The sequence below is a fragment of the Rhinolophus ferrumequinum genome, chromosome 28, assembly GCF_004115265.2.
Source record: "Rhinolophus ferrumequinum isolate MPI-CBG mRhiFer1 chromosome 28, mRhiFer1_v1.p, whole genome shotgun sequence".
NCBI lineage: Eukaryota > Metazoa > Chordata > Mammalia > Chiroptera > Rhinolophidae > Rhinolophus > Rhinolophus ferrumequinum.
This window is the reverse complement of record NC_046311.1, coordinates 1,123,552-1,141,102: the sequence shown is the minus strand read 5'-3', so window position 1 is coordinate 1,141,102 and position 17,551 is coordinate 1,123,552. Positions and strand designations below refer to the sequence as shown.

Genomic DNA, 17,551 nt, shown 5'->3' with positions numbered 1-17,551 from the left:
GCGGCTGCAGCGCTGGGGGCAGAGCTAGCGAGGCTGCGCGCTGGAGGGAGCAGCGGCCAGAGCCGCCAGCCGGGTTCGCGTCTCCCCACTCCCTTCGCTGAAGGTGACTGCGGCCCCCAGTGGCTGAGCAGGGACGCGCTGTGTCCTCGCCTCTCTTTCCCGGGTGCGCTCGACTGCTGCTTCCCTTGCCTCCGACTCCGCAGTCCTTTGTAAGGCCGGGGCAAGGTGGGCACTTCCTTCATTGATTTTCCCTCTTGGGTGGACTCCGCTTAATTGGTACCCAGATTGGAGAGACTGGCGTTCACGTGACCGCGCCCTTCCCAAACATACGCGTACACACACACACACACCAGCCCCTTCAAGGCCAACGGAACTGGGGTGGGTTTCCGAAAGTCAAATTCGATCCATGGGTCAGGACAGGAGGCCTTTGGCCAGTCACCCTGTCCATGGCAGTGGGGCTGAAACGCAGCGGTTGCCTGTGTGCCACCATCTCTCCACAGATCCTGCCTGAGTGGCACCCCAGGTCCCCTCGTTACAAATAGTGCAGTGTTACACCCATGGGATACCATTTCAAGAGAACCACCGCCACCGAGTCAAGGAGCCTACCTTGGCGGGAACAAAGCCCTTCCCTGGGACAGGCTGGTGGCTCCCGGTGCGCAGCCCAGATGCCAGGCCAGTGGTGGTGGTGGTGGTGGTGGTGGCAGCGTTTGCTGCCTGTGGTCTGAGCCCACCCTGGGTTAGATCTCGGTCCCTCCACGCTGCCTGGAAGTGGCTGGCGTCAACCTCTAAAAACGAACCTGTTCTGACTGGGAACTTTAAATACTGCCTAATCAGGGTGATGTGTTGACAGCTTGACTTTCCCAGAGCTCCTCACCCAAGTTTTTAAATCCATTTGCCTTTAGTACCACCAGCTTGGTCTCTGTTATCTGTGGGTCTGTCTCTATTCTCTTTATTCATTTGTTTTGTTTTTTAGATTTTACATATAAGTGAAATCATACGTAATTTGTCTTAGTCTGACTGATTTCATTGAGTATAACACCTTCTAGGCTTGTTGCAAATGGCAAGATTTCATTGATTTTTATGGCTGAGTAATATTCCATTGTACAAATGTACTACTTATTTATCCATTCATCCATCGATGGACACTTAGGTTGCTTCCATGTCTTGGCTGTTATAAATAATGTGCAGTGAACATAGGGGTTCATATATCTTTTAGAATTAGTGTTTCGGATTTCTTTGGAATTCCAGGAGTGGAATTGCTGGGTCATATGGCAGCTGTGTTTTTATTTTTTTGAGGAACCTCTGAAATGTTTTTCCATAGTGGCTGCACCAGTTTACAATCCCACCAACAGTGCACGAGGGTTCCCTTTTCTCCACATCCTCGCCAACACTTGGTTTTTTGATTTATTGATGAGCCGTTCTGACAGGAGGGAGGTGGAACCTCATTGTGGTTTTTATTTGCATTTCTCTGATGGTTAGTGATGTTGACCATCTTTTCATGTCTATTGGCCATGTGTGTGTCCTCTTTGGAGAAATGTCTTTTCTCCAAATGTCTTTTCACGTCTTCTGCCCATTTTTAATCAGATTGTTCGTGTTTTTGTTTTGTTTTGTTTTCATGTTGAATGAGTTCCTTACATAGTTTGGATATTAACCCCTTATGGGATGTATCATTTGGGAACGTTTTCTCCCACTCAGCAGGTTGTCTCTTCCTTCTGTCCATGCGTTCTCTCCTACAGGTTCTCATTGGTGAAGGTCTCCTAAGTTCCTCTGTTCCACTCCCAAGTTTGGTGAGGATCCTTATGACTGTTCCTTTGAATTCTTTATCAGGCAAATTACTTCTCTCCATTTTGTTAGGGTTTTCCCTGGGGATTTTTCTCGTTCCCTCATTTGAGAGATACTCTTCCTTCTTTTCATTTTGTTTGACTTTCTGTCTTTGTTTATATGAATTAGACGAAATAGCTGTCACTGCCATTCTTGGAGAAGTGGCCTGATGTGGAAGCGGGTTCTGTGTGGGCTGTGAGCCGGTAGGAGCCCAGCCAGGCACTGGCCCCCCCCGAGCTGGAGCGGGTCCAGGTGTGTGTGGCAGTGCCCGGTGGTCCTGCTTGCTCCCTTTGTCCGGGCCAAAGTGGGCTCCGGGATGTGTCCAGAAATGGCACTGCAGTGACCTTGCAGGTAGGCCAACCCCCTCCCCGCCATTAGAGCCCCTGCCGCCCTCTGGAGGGGGAGGGGACTGAAACCAAGCACCATTGGCTCCTCCACCCTGGAGAGTTCCTGCCATTCCCTGGGGCTCCCGCGTGGGGCTCCCCAGCTCCTCTGCTGGGTCTCTTTCTCTTGTTTGCTGTCAGAACTGTTCATTCAGCCCTCTGTTGTCTGCAGGACTAATGGCTGTCTACGAAATCTGGCAATTTACATTCGCAAACGTGTTGCAACGCTGTTGCTAACCTTTTTTGATATCAGGGATTATTCATTATTAATTTGTACCAAGTGGACAAACAGTTAACCAAGTTTACTATTTGGAAGTGCTGAAAAGGCTGCATGAAAACGTTAGACGACCTGAACTTTTCGCCAACAATTCATGGCTCTTGCATCACGACAATGCATCAGCTCATACGGCACTGTCTGTGGGGGAGTTTTTAGCCAGGAAACAAATAACTGTATTGGAACACCCTCCCTACTCACCTGATCTGGCCCCCAGTGACTTCTTTCTTTACCCAAAGATAAAGGAAATATTGAAAGGAAGACATTTGGATGACATTCAGGACATCAAGGGTAATACAATGACAGGTCTGATGGCCGTTCCAGAAAGAAATCCAAAATGGCTTTGAAGGGTGGACTAGGTGTTGGCGTCGATGCAGAGCTTCCCAAGGGGAGTCTTTCGAAGGGGACCGTAGTGATATTCAGCAATGAGGGATACAGTACTTTTTCCAGGATTAGTTCTCAAAGTTAATTGCCAGACCTTGTATATACGGGTGTATTGGGTTTGCTTATTGGAGGGGGCAAGTTCAGTGTCCTAGTCTGCTGCCATCTAGACCTCTTAAATGTTGGCTGGTGCTCAGTGTGTGCCCATCTTGTTAGCTGAGACCCCCAGTGAGCTGGCCTGCTGCTGGCCTGAGAGAAGTGAGGGAACCTGCTCCTGCAGCGCACAAGCTGGCTGGGCTCTCCAGGCAGCTGCGTCTGGGCACGCGTGCTCCCCGTTCTCCCAGGGGCTGCCTGTCCTTCCCCGTCCCAGGACTACTCATGCTTTTCACTGGAGGAAAACAGTTCCTGCTGCTTGGAGGGGAGGTTTGTGTGGGGTCGCTCCACCCGGCGCTCACTCTCCCACAGCAACTGAGCCAATGAAAGCTGTCTGTTTCCCGCTTTTCTGTGTGACTTTGGGCAACTCACTGCAACTTCTTGATTCCAGTCCTCACTGGCAAAATGAGGAACCTGGGCAAGATGATCTTTAAGTTTCTTTATCTCTGAAATCCGCCATTTATACTTTAAATGGAGCTGTATGTTAGCAGTACAGTCAGGCTTCCCGTAAACAACTCTGAGCTTTCCCACCCTTCAGCTCCAAGCAGAATTGCGTGAGTGAGTCTACCCTTCCCAGTCCTGCTTTTGCACTTAGCATGACAGGAAGACCTCATTGCTGGGGTGACACTAACTTAGGTTACTGTCTAGGCTAATTCCTCAACTGGACCAAAGTGTATCCTTGTTTACTAAAACATGATTTCATGGAAAGTGCAGATAAACCGCATCGAGTGTGCTGCCAAACCAGTGTTCAAAATCCTTGAGAAGTAGCTACTTTTCCAGTTCCTGCAAGCATTTTCGAGACATGCATTTCTATCTGCCAGGAGCCTGCTTTTAAGCCAGAACATCAAACCAAATGGCTCCTGTCTGCTCTCAGCCGGGCCTCTTTCCCATCGGCCCTGTGTGTGTGCTTGTCTCCATACCTCTGACGGGGGTGGGGCGGAATTCCATGCCATGTAGAAGATGGAGTAACCCACCTCGCAGGGAAAAGACACTAAAAAGGGGGCCCTGGTCCTGCGTTAGCGAGTAGAGAATTTCTCCCCACACCGGCTGCAGCCCGATGAGAAGGGGCCAGGGAGGCCTGCGGAGGGAGAAGCCCTTCCAGGGGAGTCACCGTCCAGAGCCGGACACCAGGCTGTCATCGCAGCAGGAAGCCTTGCAGGTTTGGAAGAGAAACCTGTCTGCAGGACTCATGTGTTTCCCAAGTGCTACGGGTGGTGGAAGCCTGCCCCTGGCCGAGAAATACTGCGCTGCTCAGAGGGGATTGTAAGTGGCCGTTCCTCAGACTCATCCTGCACTAATGCCTGGAACCGATGTGCCATGTAACAGATGCTTAGGTCTCCAGTTTCCTGACCTGTGTATGTTGCGTTCTTGTTCATGTTAAGGAGATGTAGCTGAACTGTGTGGACCCAGACGTGTTTGCAACCCCATTCCTTCTGTCTGCAGTGGGCAGAAGAGACAGAAGCCGCCCCCAGCAGGAATTGAACTTGGACAGTGCATCTGCCCCTTTGGGAGCCGGTCATTGCTGCGTGCGGGAGGGCCAGGCCGTGGGCTGATGCGTTACCTGTGCAAGTGGTGCCTGGCAGCTGTTTGCCTACAGGGAAACCCTACGATTTCCTGGGAAGGTGGAGGCTTTCCCCAGTCCCTGGGAAAGACCTCAGTGTCAGCTAGTGTCACAAGCCACCTCGTTGGAGGGTGGGGGTGGGTGAGGAAGCTGAGTGGAAGGGGGCCACACTGTACGTGAATGGCTTCTTTTACTGTATGGATGTGGGGGTTGCACATTCTTGGAGACTGGGCATCCCGTAAGCGAAGACAGTAAGCCTTCAAAGTTGCTGTGAGCCAGCCACCATGCCCCAGGCCATCCTACCAAGCGAACTTGTGGCAGTTGAGCATAGGATTCGATTCTTATTTCTCCCACGTTCTGTTCTAACTTCCTTCTGTGTCTCGAGTTATTTCCATAATAGGTTTTCCTGCCCCCGCCCCCATATTTGCCTCAAAGGTCAAACTGCCAAAGATGCTTGCAGATCTCTTAACTGTCCCATGAAGCCGCAGGAAACAGCCTCTCGTCCGGGAAGTGATTCTCTCCCAGTAAGATGAGACTAATGGCCTCTGGGAAGAGAGCACAGAGCTGGCAGGTGGCAGTCTCTGATACTGGTCAGCTGACCCTAGCTGGCCAGGGCTTTTGGCCACGAAGCATGTCCTATCACCAACCAGGCTCTCCTTCCCAAATGTGTCAGGCAAGAAACTCACCAGATGCTTTACATTTCAAGGCCAGCTGCCAAAATCTGGGCTGAACTGGGAATGTTAAGACTGATTTGTAAAAAGAAAATAATTTCTGGTGTTAAGAGAAGGATTTTGAAAGGTGTGGTACACTGACTTACATGATGTGTTCTTCAGCCACCAAAATGAAACTGATGTGATATCTGGAAGAGAAACAGGTCTACGGTGCGCTACATTTAAAACCTACAAAAGGAATCGTGTATGTTACCATTGCAACCGAAGCAAACACCCCTGGCTGTGGACAGGGGTTGGAGGGTGTGGAGTAGAAGGGATAATAAGAATTGCTAGTTGTTTCTATAAAATTTTCTTTTAAAATATTACCTTGCCACCAATAAAAAAAAAGAGAGGAGAGAGATACAGAGAAAGAGAAGTTTTCCTGCCACTACGTTACCTCTGTTTATGAAACCCCGCAGGCTGTCCTCTGGTCATTGTTCTCAGCATACAGGCCTGTAATTGTAATGTAATGTTTCTTGCCCTGTCGGGGCACACTGCGTTGCGTACGGCTTTGATACACTCAGACCCCTCCGCCCCCAGCCATGGCCCCCCAGAGGTGCCCGTTGTCTTGGGGTGTGCCTGGCCCCATTCCAGCAAAAGGGCAGCTCTTGCCTCCTCCCACTTATGCTGTACTTTCCCGGCCCTGTTCTGCTTGCTCTTGTCGCTGCTTCCCCAGGTGAGGCCCGTCCTGAACGCTCGCCGGGTATTCCACGACTGAGTGAGGACCCAGACGTGGGTTAAGCCATTCTGACACGAGCAGCCTCAGAGACTGACTCCGTATGCCCCGAACAGCGCCCCATTATTGAAACATGACTTAGTTTTCTTCACTGTGCTAGGAAGCTGCATTTTCATCATGGATTGGACATGCTCAAGCTCTAAACCCCTTTGGGACCCCCCGGATGCTGGCGTGCATGCACCCCTCTTGGAGCAGGCAGTGTGTTCCGGATCGAGCTGTTGTGATTGGTGTCCTCCAGGTAACTCCCCCAGCCCACCCCAACCAGACCTCCATAGGCACACAAAGGCACACAGTAGGTCCTCAGTAAACGTTTCTGCCGTGGTGATGACTGGCCCAGGGAGGCCACACGGTGCCTGCGGACTTGCAGTATGTCCTGGCCCTCGGCCGTGCTGTCTCATTCTCATCCCCTTGTCCAGGCCCGCCCTGCTCTAACCCGTATCTGCCCACTGGGCAGCTCACACCCACTTCCACTCAAGCCTCTGCCTGATTGGCCTCCCACTTCTGCCCTCTTCCCTCCACTGTCACACTTTTGTTCCTGGCTGCATCACATCGCTTGTCACCTAGTCACTTCTCTGCACTTACTGTTTATTCACTCATTTATTCAACACAAACGACTTAGCATCTATTATGCACCAGAGGAGCAGAAATAGAAAGATTAAAGGCGTGATTCAGTCCAAAAGAATCATAATGTGCATGATGGCCCCCTGCGTGCCGTCCCAGACCCTGAGTCTGCCTAGCTGGAATGGGAAGAGCATTTACTGGGGGGCTGTGGGGTTGCATACAGGAGAAGAGGAAGGCGGGGAAACAGATGCACCCCAACTTTCTCAGTACTTTTGTTTCTCCCCTATAATTCACATTGGGGGGTGGCATATAAATAGCCTAGCCTGTGTTCTCTCTCCACTAGGGAGGGCAAGATCTGATTAAATAAGCCCCTGAGACAGCATCCAGTGACAGAGAGGTGAAAGCTGGTAGCTGGGTGCTGGACAGCCACACACCATCTCAGGCACATGCCCTGAGAACCGGAAACGGCCCGCTGTGCGCCGTTGTGGGCCTGGCTCAGACCTGCCACTCACCGCAGTCAGCACAGCGGAGGGTTAGGGCGTCCTCCCCCGGGCACTGCTGGCATCGGCGCCACCCAAGGCTTGCATGTCTCTCTGTCCTCAGCAGATAGCGGCATCACTGCTGGAGCAGGACTGCGCAGCCCCTGCCACGTCCTCCAGCACCCGGGGCAGGAGCTCCGCTCAGCGACCACGCCAGCCGCGCAGCTGAACGGGGGCCAGACACGGGCTCCTTACCTGGATGGCAGCCTCCCCTCTTCCCGTCCTGCGTCTATTTTGAGAAGATGATCGGTCCAATCAGGAAGTGCGTTGCCAGAATCATTCAGAGCTTCTTGGTTATCTGCGTGGAGGAGCAGCCCCTGCACTGGGCTCAGCAGAGCACCTTGGTGGGTCATCCTGGGATGAGTCACGGCTCCAGGTAGAGCCGCCCATGTTGCAGAATGATTGCCTTGCTGGTGCATTTGGGGAGCCCGGTCTGCAACTCCAGCCCTTCTCTGACCCTTGTGCTTGTTAAAAGGGACAAAAAGACTCAAGTGATCAAATCCAGAAGCCGTGACAGGCCCACTTGTGTGCTGCATTTCTGTTGGTCGCCCAGCCTCTTCGCAGAGCAATGTACCTTTAATGGCGGCCCAGGTGTCTCCCCTGCTTGGGAAGATCACATACTCACCTGCCAGAGTGGGCAGCTCTTGGGGAGCATCAAATGAATCCAAAGGCTTCCAGTTCCTGCTTCGGCCCTGCTGGCTGTGTGACCGCAGGTAAGTGGCCCAGCCTCTCTGAGACTGCTGCTTCCTGCCGGCATTAAGTGATGAATCTCTTTGCTGGTGCAAGGAGCATGTCTCCGGCACGCAAGTTTCAAATCAGAAAGATAAATACACAGAGGACGCTTGGAGGTCAGGGGTCAAAGCAGCTTGTGGTAAAGGTGCGAGCTTCCCGTCAACACATTCCGCTTTAAAAAGGCAGGACGTGCTTCTGGAAATTTATCATGGCAGACTCGGGAAATTATAATTTAGATCTTAGCTCTTGCAAACCGTAGCTTCTGGGGTGTTGCTGCCGACTTGCAAGCTTTCCTTTCCCCTTTATCCTGGGTGCACGCACTCAGGCATATGTATCTGTGGGAACATATAAATAGGGTCTCTTCCATTTCCCCCCAGTCTGAAGCTTAAACATCTATGCGGCATCACCAGGCATCACTTCCTAGGTCCCAACAAGCAGGCATTTCCTGTTAAATGAAGTCGGGGATGGAATTCATTATATTAACTAAGCCCGTTTCCGTGCGATCACAGTGACGATTCTACCTGGCGTCCTGGCTTTCTGGGAGGCGGTGGCTTTCCTTTGCGGGGCACGTCACTGCTGCCCCTGCCAGCGATCTCCCAATTAAGGAACTGCATTTAGATGCCAGTGCCACCGTGCTCTGTACTGCCAGCAACAAGAAGCGGAGGCTTCATTCTGATGGACAGAACCGGGACTCTTCACACTCATTAATGGCCTGAATTAGAATGGGATGCTTTCTGTGTCGTGTTCCTTAGTTTCTGTAGAGCTGTAATTAAGTCTGGTGTATAAAATCAGGAGAGTGCTAAATGAAGGGGACACTGGCAGCCGTTCTCAGATACAGACTGTAGGCCGGGAATACAATAGTAGGCTTTGGTTCTGGAAGGAGATGTATAAACCCCCTAGGTGATGGACTTTTGAAGCGTGTATTTGTTGAATGAGTAGGTGGTATACGCGTATGTGTGTGTCAGATACACAGGCTATAAAAGGTACGTGGGTACAGTGGACAGTACCAGCCCAATCGAGTACAGCTCTCATTCAGACTCAGCAGACAGTTTCCTAAAACGCGTCCCCAGCTAATTAGTTTATCTCTCCAGGAGCAACTAAGGTTACCATTTCTTGTGTGTCCTGTGGCTGGTTTTACAGTTAAGGGCAGTGGGGCTCAGACCAGTCACACGGCTGGCTGTTTGGAGCAGCTGGACTAAGGCCCTGTCCCCACATACACACATACACACACACACACACACACACACACACGTTCTCATCCATGATATGTAGCTTTCAACAGGCCCCAGGCAAATGAAAGACATTCTTTTCTTAAAACGCAAACTAAAACTTGCTAATAAAACACAAGGCTGAAGAAGACATTCGGACGCAGTGCTTTTATTTGGCTGAATGTTCGGTAAAGGCCACAGGAGATTAGTTCTGAAAGAGATGTATAGGACATCCGTTCCAGTGGCCTTGGTTTACAGATGAGGAAACCGAGGATCAGACAGGGAAATAATCGCTCAGAAAATGAAGGTTTTCTTTGCCTGAACCCTGAGTAGTGCTTTCTGACTTTGCAAACGCCGTCTGGTTCCCCTCGCCTCACCCCATCCGTTATCTCCTGGTTCGCCTGGCTGTACTGCACCTGGGGCGTGATGGCTGAGTCCTAATGGAAAATGCAGGAGCTCATTGATTCCCTATAATGGTTTTATCTATAGGAACTCACGAGGACATCAGTTGGCTTAGAAGATTTGGCACCGAGTGCCAGAAAACCTTGAACTGAGAAGGGATGTTTGAAAGCAGTGCCTCCCCGTTGCTCCTCAAGAAAAGCCTTTTCTGTACTGGCAGACCGTAAGTCCTGGATCCGTCATTACTAAAAGATGCACCGTGTAGATGGAAACCAAAATTATAAATAATCATAGCAAAAAGTGATATGTGTTGAGTGGGTGTTGAACCGCACCAGTCCCTTGTCGAGGACTGGGGGAGGAGTGAAAATGCAGTCTTTATTTTTTAAACGTGTGGTTAAATATGCACTTTTTAAAAATGAAGGGTAAGGGCACTAAAAGAACAGAAATACGATCTATAGCTTCCAAATCAAAATCAACTGAAAAGGAAAAAAAAAAAGAGGAAACAGAAAATGGGGGGCAGTTAAAGAGGAATAAGTCCAACTTTATCAGAAATATTATTCCACTAATGGAGCTTGAAAGCTTCTAACAGAGTGCTTTATAATACTGATGAATATATAAATATGTAGGGAGGGCAGAAAGCCATACGCATGAGAATGATGCCCGAATTCATCAAAATACCTACCTCTTGGAGAAAGGGAGGTACGGCCTCCGATGAACAGGCATCTCCATTTCTCTGGATACAGCTCGGTTGAACAGTCATTCGCTGAAGTTGGATAAAACTGCAGTCGTAGGTGCACGGGTATTATATTGTCTATTCTTCGCTGTATGTTTGAAATATTCTCAACACAGTTAGTGTAGTGGCAGGAGGGGTACAAAGAAGGACCCCTTCTCAATGTGTGGCCCCACCTTTGTGCCAGAGGAGGAGGACTCTGCAGGCCTCTGAATGTGGGGACCCACCCCCCATGGGCTTCCCACAAGAGTGAGAGAAGCCCGACTAGAATGCCGGCCTGTGGATCTGAGAACGGCTCCAGTCACCATCAGACTTCACAGGCAAAATCTGTTTGCAAACTTGCCTCCCCGTGTGTAATTTTGAGGAACTCTCAGTTGCCAACTGGAAGATGAGTCAGTCTGTTGGCCGTCCCAGCCGCAGACACAACCAGAGCCAGGAGACACATGGCCCAGTCACCACGTGGGGATGTGGGAGTTACATTCTAGAAAGACTCCCATGTCTATCAAATAGTAAAGGGGGTGAGTACATTCAGGTGTGCTTTGACGGTGGTATACTCTGCAGTAATGATGCAGATGAACCTTTAAAACCTAACATGAGCGAAAGAAAGTAGAAAAGTTACTGTTCTCGTTATATGAAGATTGAAAACAGACTCCCCTGAACTATAATAGAAGCATGAAGAGGCGTACGTGGGTGGCGAAAGCAGATGTCAGAGCAAGCAGTGATGACCGTAAACTTCAGGCCGAGACGGGGGGCTGCCATGGAGCAGAATGACACCCCAGGAGCTCCTGGGTGCTGGCAGGGTTCCGTCTTCACCTGTGTGGTGATAGAAGGTGTTTTTACTTTATAATAGTGAGCCGCAGGTTTGTTCTGTGGGGACAGGAAAAGGGACCACTGCTGAGCGGTGAGGGTTAATTCCAGCAGATCTGAAATTGTCCTGAGCTGTTTCACTGGGGCCCTTGCAGGACACCGACCCCCGGGCAAGGCATGAAAGGCTCTGATTACTAGCTAGCTGCCTTATGAGCATGGGTCCGAGGCGTCAGAGGGAGGTGTGTGCAGCTTGTCAGCATTGTTTATTGATAACAAGATTAGTGTTTGTGCCTGGTCCCCGTGAGAGCCTCCAGGGCTCTGTCTTTGGAGCTGGTTATGCAGCAAGAAGGTGCCTAGGGGAGCAGCAGAGTGTAATAAACCCTGGTCGAGACTTGATTCCATGCTCCATAGTTCCGGCATGTTCCGTGGACAAGCGGTGGTGCCCTGTCTGAGAGAGCCAGTGGGGTGCAGCCTGTACAGAGGGGGACGGATCCAGTTCACGCCTCCTCTCCCCAGCTCTTGCTGCAAGGCAGCCTTGGGCTGTGAGGCACAGCTTTCCTGTAATGCCATTGCGTTCTGACAGATATTGGCAACTGTTTCTGCAAAATCCAGACAGCAAATAGTGGGGTTTGCAGGCCAAAGGCAACATGCTCAACTCCTGGAGCAGTTGTTCTTGTTGAAAAGCCAGTAGTCCTTATTACATTTAAAAATGTAAAGGCTACAATAAATAAATTTAAAAAAACAAAAATGTAAAGGCTGCGCTTAGCTCTTGGACTCTATCAAAACAGGCAGTTTAGTCCAACCCCTGCTGTACTGTATCCTTTTCCCGCAACACACTGTAGATTTGTAAGCAGTGTCATTATGATGGTTAATTTTATGTGTCGACTTAGAGGGTGTTTTTGGATGAGTGTAACCTTGAAAACAGTGGACTTTGAGGAAAGCAGATTGCTCTCCCTAGTGGGGGTGGGCCTCGCCCAATCAGTTGATGGCCTGACTAGAACAGACGGAGCAGCCTCCCTGAGTAAGAGGGAATTCTCTGGCAGACGCCACTCTGCAGACGTGGACTTGCCAGCCTCCATAGTAGCATGAGCCAACCCCTTAGACTAAATCTCTTTCCATATATATGTATACCCACATCCTAGGGGTTCTGTTCCTCTGGAGGACACTGGTTAATAGTCATATGAGTTCCTGTGAGTCTTCTTTAGCGATTTAACTCACTCTAACTGTTACCATGAGTACATCACATAATTGGAAAAGTGGACTCTCTTAATGTACAGTAAGTGCTTATTTTGTGCCTGTTACCTTACCTGAATTATTCCATCCTCACAACAGTCCTTGTTGGTAGGTACTATTCATTCATTGTGCTGTTTGCCATATGACTAAAGAGAGGCGTAGAGAGTGCACAGAGCTAGCTGTCAGGTTTCACCCCATGTAGAAGTTCGAGTGATGTAAGGACTTGCAGCCGGGAGGCGAGGGGTGGGGGGTACAGCTAGTCACCTTCTGAGCCGACATAGCTGGGTATCCAGAGGAGCCGTGCAAAGCAGAGACAGAGCACACGAGCCTCCAGCAGCTGGGGGCAGGCCTGCAGCCCCGTGGGGTAGGTGCTGGCAGGGGCAGGGTGGCCCGTCCCCTTGCCACAGCAGCTCAGCTCTGTGTCCTGGCACAGGGTTTTCCCGTGGGCGTCAGCAGATGGCAGCTCCCTGCAGGTACTGCTCTCAGCCAAGAGATGCTAGGGCTAGCAGCAGCCTTTTTTTCCCCCCTAGTAAGAGATCGTAGAGGAAAGGCTGGGGGTCCAGCCAGCTTGGGGCCCTCCTAACATGAAGTCCCTTCCCGGATCAGTGCTCACGAGACCTGTCACTTCATCCTTGACTGAAGAGTTGGAACAGCGAGTCCACGCCTCCCCGAGCTGCACTTGGCCTTGGTGTCTGTCTCTTCCTGCCCCTCCCGTTGCTGAGGGCTGCCCGGAGGTTGGGGGGACCTTCACGTCCGCAGCTGCCGAGTCCTTTCACGAAAGTGCACAGGTCCAGGCCCTGGTGCCGCGGGTGGTGCTGAGGACAGTAGCTGCAACTCGGGACACAGTGCAAATAATGTTATAGAGAGGGACGCTGAGGACAGAAAACTCACCCCACTTCCTGGCCAGTGGGCCACCTCTTGACCGTGGTGCGAGGTTCTTCTCTCTCTCAGCTTCAAGAGCCGGCGAGCTGTGGGGCCGGAAGGGGTGGGCAGCTGTGACGTGGGAGTCAGAGAGTCTGAGCCGACTTTGTAATCACACAGCACATGTTGTCCTTTAAAGCAGTGAAAGAAGCAGGCAAATGAAAGTGTTTGTCAGCCCTCAGCGATGGCAAGTGGCTCCAGCAAGGTGGGGCCAGGTCAGCCTGGCTGTGGCATCACTAGTGCTCCCATGTCCTCTCCCAAGGGCTCTGATGAATCACCGAGTCTGGCCTCCCACGCGGGGCACCCCAGTGCTGAGAAACGGTGACATTCAGCCATCACTCCAGACCAAAGTCACCCAATGAGTGGGTCAGGTGCTGATGGCGCAGAGCTTCCCCACAGGGGGAAACCAGGGACCGTCCTACGATCACCTGCTCCCTCCTGACGGCTCTGGAGAACCTTTTCACCTTTATCCCGTTCCGCTGAAGTGAGCAGAAAACCAGACAGGCGTTTCTTAGCTTCTGTCCGCTGTGCGTGTTTCTCCTCTCGGGGCGTGGGGCTAGTGTGTGCTTGGCCTCGGCTCAGCCCCGTTTGCTAGGGCCCCCAGGTTACACACCCACCCGGTTTCCACCCCTCCTTAGAGCTCACCCACGACTGGGGGATGCTGCCACCCGGTGGTGACGGTGGGAATTGCCTTGAGTGGGAATCTCAGCCAGAGAGCATCCGATTGCCCTAAAATAAAGAAGGCTTTGAAAACATTAAGAATACAAGATACAAACCTTGCAGAGCAAGAGTGAACAAAATTGTGAGTTTTCAAAATGAAGCATGGTGGGAAAGCACATTCATCTGATGTTTGTTTGGCTAACGAAAGCAAAAGCTTAGTGCATGTTACAAATGTCTTCCTGTTGTGAAATTGTTACTTGTTTGTCATGTTTAAGAAGGAAATTATACTAGCACTGCTCTTTAAGATCAGAAAAGTCAGGTATCCGGGCCGGTCCAGTAACTCAGGTGGTTGGAGCGCCATCCCCGGCTGGATTCCCACAGGGGCCAGTGAGCTGCGCCCTCTACAGCTAAGACTGTGAACAACGGCTCTCCCTGGAGCTGGGCTGCCGTGCGCGGCTGCAGGCTGCTGAGTGCTGCTATGGGCTGCTGTGTGCCGCCAGGAGCGGTCGGGAGCTCACGGGAGCGCTGCTGGGAACTGCTCTGAGCGGCGACCAAGGGCCCCAGCCCCGGGAGCGCAGGACTCCGAACACCAACATGGGCCAGGGAGCTGCGTCCTACACAACTAGACTGAGAAACAGCGGCTTGAACCGGAGGGGGTGGGAAGGCAGAAGAAAGGGGAGAAAAAAAGAAAAGTCAGGTCTCCTTGACTGAGTGAAACATAGCCTTTTTAATTACTGCATTTGTCTGTGTGATACAGGAATTCAGAAGTTACAGTGTACTGGAAATTATGTTTAATAGTTTTAACTTGTTTGTTAAGCTGGGACAGCTCCATGAGGTCAACTGTATGTAAGGAAACCAGGTTCAGATCCCTCAGAACCGATTTCTAAGACTTCAGTCTCTGTAAGGAGACCTTTTCCATCCTTGGTCTGTATCATTGACCTTTTAGTTATAACGACGTTTTCCTCTTGTCCTGCAAGGAGGAAGAAGAGGAGCCACAGAAAGAAGGAGACTTTGCAAGGACACCCCGGCTGAGAGGGTTTCAGGGGCAGCCATTCCTAGATGCCTCCACCGTGGCCGTTCCCAAGTCCGCCTGAGAGCAGGTGGCAATGATACCCCTTCCCAGCTTCCTTGACAAACAGGAAAGAGGCGCCTTCAGTCTTCCCTAATCCTACTGTCTTACTGTGCTTTGCTCCGAGCTGTAAAGCTCCCTGGGGCACCACCCAGAGACAGTGTCAAATACAGTCTTTGGGGACCACCCCTGTGATAATTGGCTGAGGCACCCCAGGCTCGTCTGGGGTCGGCTGCAGCTCCTGGAGGTGGTGGTGTGAGGGAGACGGGAGTCAGGGGACCCTGGCTGCCTGGCCTGCGGTTGGCTGCTCTGAATTTGGGGTATACGGTGGAGTAATTAGCCTGAGGGGCTTCACCTCTCCCATACCCCAAATATTGTCGCATAAAGCATCACTCTTCAGGGAGGACCTTTTGAGACGAGAAAAAAGAGCCCCAGAAAACATGTTCCCCTCCCAATACTTACAGCTCAGCGGTTGCTTTCAGGTACGTCCATACCCCAAGGACCTATACGGCTCAGCGATGTTGATTCATTCAGGCGTGATGAGAACGCTTCCTGAGCCCCAGAATTCTGAAGCATACACTGATTCAATCCTGCAGGTAGAAACTTCTGTGATCTTTCAGATCCTGGGGTGCTTCCTTCAATAAGACAGTTAAAGCCTATTTTAACACGTCACCTCGCAAAATAGTTATTCCTGTTAGAGTCTAGCATTACCTTATTTCATTTCATAAAATGTTTAATATTTTTCTATCTCCTTTTTACAAAAAACAAAATTATATGATAGCTGTCAGCCTGATTCATTTTTACACTTCAGTTAAATATGTAGGAAAATGTGATTGTGATATCTAATGTAATTAATCATTCCTGATTTTTATACATGATTCTTATTGAATTATTTCAAAAAGCTAAATGCCAGTGTTCAGTAATACACAACCACATACACATTTTCCAAACACCATGTTTCATAGGCCGACCTTTGCAAATATCAATATTTTAACTACACTTGACATTGCACAGGACTACATAGAGTAATATTATTTTAGGTACCTATCACTTCGGTAATGATTGCTTTTAGTAACATATCCTACAAGCTGTGCTCCTTACGTTATTTCTTAATGGTTCTTTTAAAATAATATTCTTCAAAAACACATTGGAAAATAAAGTTGGTTCTTTCTAATATTATTCAATAAAGAAAGTAAGCCGATGGGACTGGCTGGCTTGCCATCAAAGGCTGGTTTTGCTAACTGCGTTAGGTGGCAGACATTTTCCATGAACTTAATAAGCCACGTTTCCACCAAAATAAAAATATGTATAAAGCAGTAAAATGACGGAGACATTTTGTAAAATAACATTGTATTGGCGAAGTGATATTAAAATTAAAATTTCAATTTCCCCAACACTTTATGATTAAATAAGGTGCCCGTAAGTGAAGATGTGATAGGTATACTTAATTGTCATTTAATACACATTGGGAAAGTCTTTTTAGTCATATGTCCCAGAAATTTAAATAAGGAATAACTGTAATGAATGGGTAACATCCATTTGCATAAAAGATGGTTTCAAATTATTTGATTTCAACAGCATTGCTAGAGGACCTAATTAAGTGATCAGCTGAGTATTAATTTAAAAAACAACTTTAATAACAGATAAAGATACCATTTTTGGCATATAACTCAGAAGTTCCCAGAATTGAGTGACAATTCCGTAACAATTTCTATTCCCACCTACATATTTCTGAGAACAAGGTTTGTCTGTATTTATATCCACAGGAATGGAAAATGGGTAGAGTAGATGCTAAATTATGTCACATTTTAGTAGCAACAAGTAAAATGCCTCAACAGAATATAACATTTTGAAAGCCACCCCTCCCATTAAGAGACATGTTTTCCACCCACTCTTGCTTTGTATGTTCTACTTGGCACGTGTGATGCTTTGTTTGTACGTCTGCCTGACAAAACCTGCGCTTCCCATGCCGCAGCCTCCCGTTTGAAGTTGTCCCTCGGAAGCCACTGCTCACCCAGCCACCTCGTGCATAGATGACCACGTGGTTACGTGTCACCAACAGAAAGTGAGCAGTCGCAGTGTGTGCAAGCTCCGGGCCAAGGCTTTTAAGAAGGAGTCGTGTCTTTTCAAGCTTTCTTCTCCCTTCCCTCGAGCTGGATTCTGCTAAGATGATGAGAGGAGCCTGGCAAGTGAACCACAGGTAGACTTCGATGGTGGCGGGCCACTGGGATTTGGGGGTTTGTTGAAGCAACCATCAGTACCTTAAATACTACAGTGTTTAATAAGTATTCGTCAGTATTTTGTGGTGCTCTGTGCAAATGTGTGCTGGTGATGAATTGTACTGATGACTCAATCCAGAAGGAGTTTTTAACACTCGGAGCCTTCTGGTGATAGGAAATGATGCAAAAATCCAATTCTTTTATATTCATAATTTTGAGAGAGAGAGTTTGGTTGGGGTAATCAGTAAACATAAAAATGTACAATTAGGCTAAAAATATATAGCAAGGGAACTCGCAAAATGAATTCAAGGAGAAAAAAGGATGATATGAATTTTGCAAAGATGAAAGAAAGGTTTGTTCATATACAGTTTTTAAAGGATGATGGTTTGCTTTAAATTGCTCCGTCTCCCCTGCTACTTCTTTACAGTCGTTTAATACTTCCCCACTCTGAGCT

At 49.4% G+C, this 17,551-nt stretch overlaps 1 long non-coding RNA gene across 1 annotated transcript; it reads left to right on the top strand.

Annotated features, from left to right (window-relative positions):
* Positions 1-9,546: 9,546 nt before the first annotated feature.
* LOC117018987 (uncharacterized) lies at positions 9,547-17,072 on the top strand. Its single transcript, XR_004422383.1, has 3 exons — positions 9,547-9,681; positions 14,787-14,909; positions 16,854-17,072. It is a non-coding gene; the product is annotated as an uncharacterized LOC117018987 (long non-coding RNA).
* The last annotated feature ends 479 nt before the right edge of the window (positions 17,073-17,551 follow it).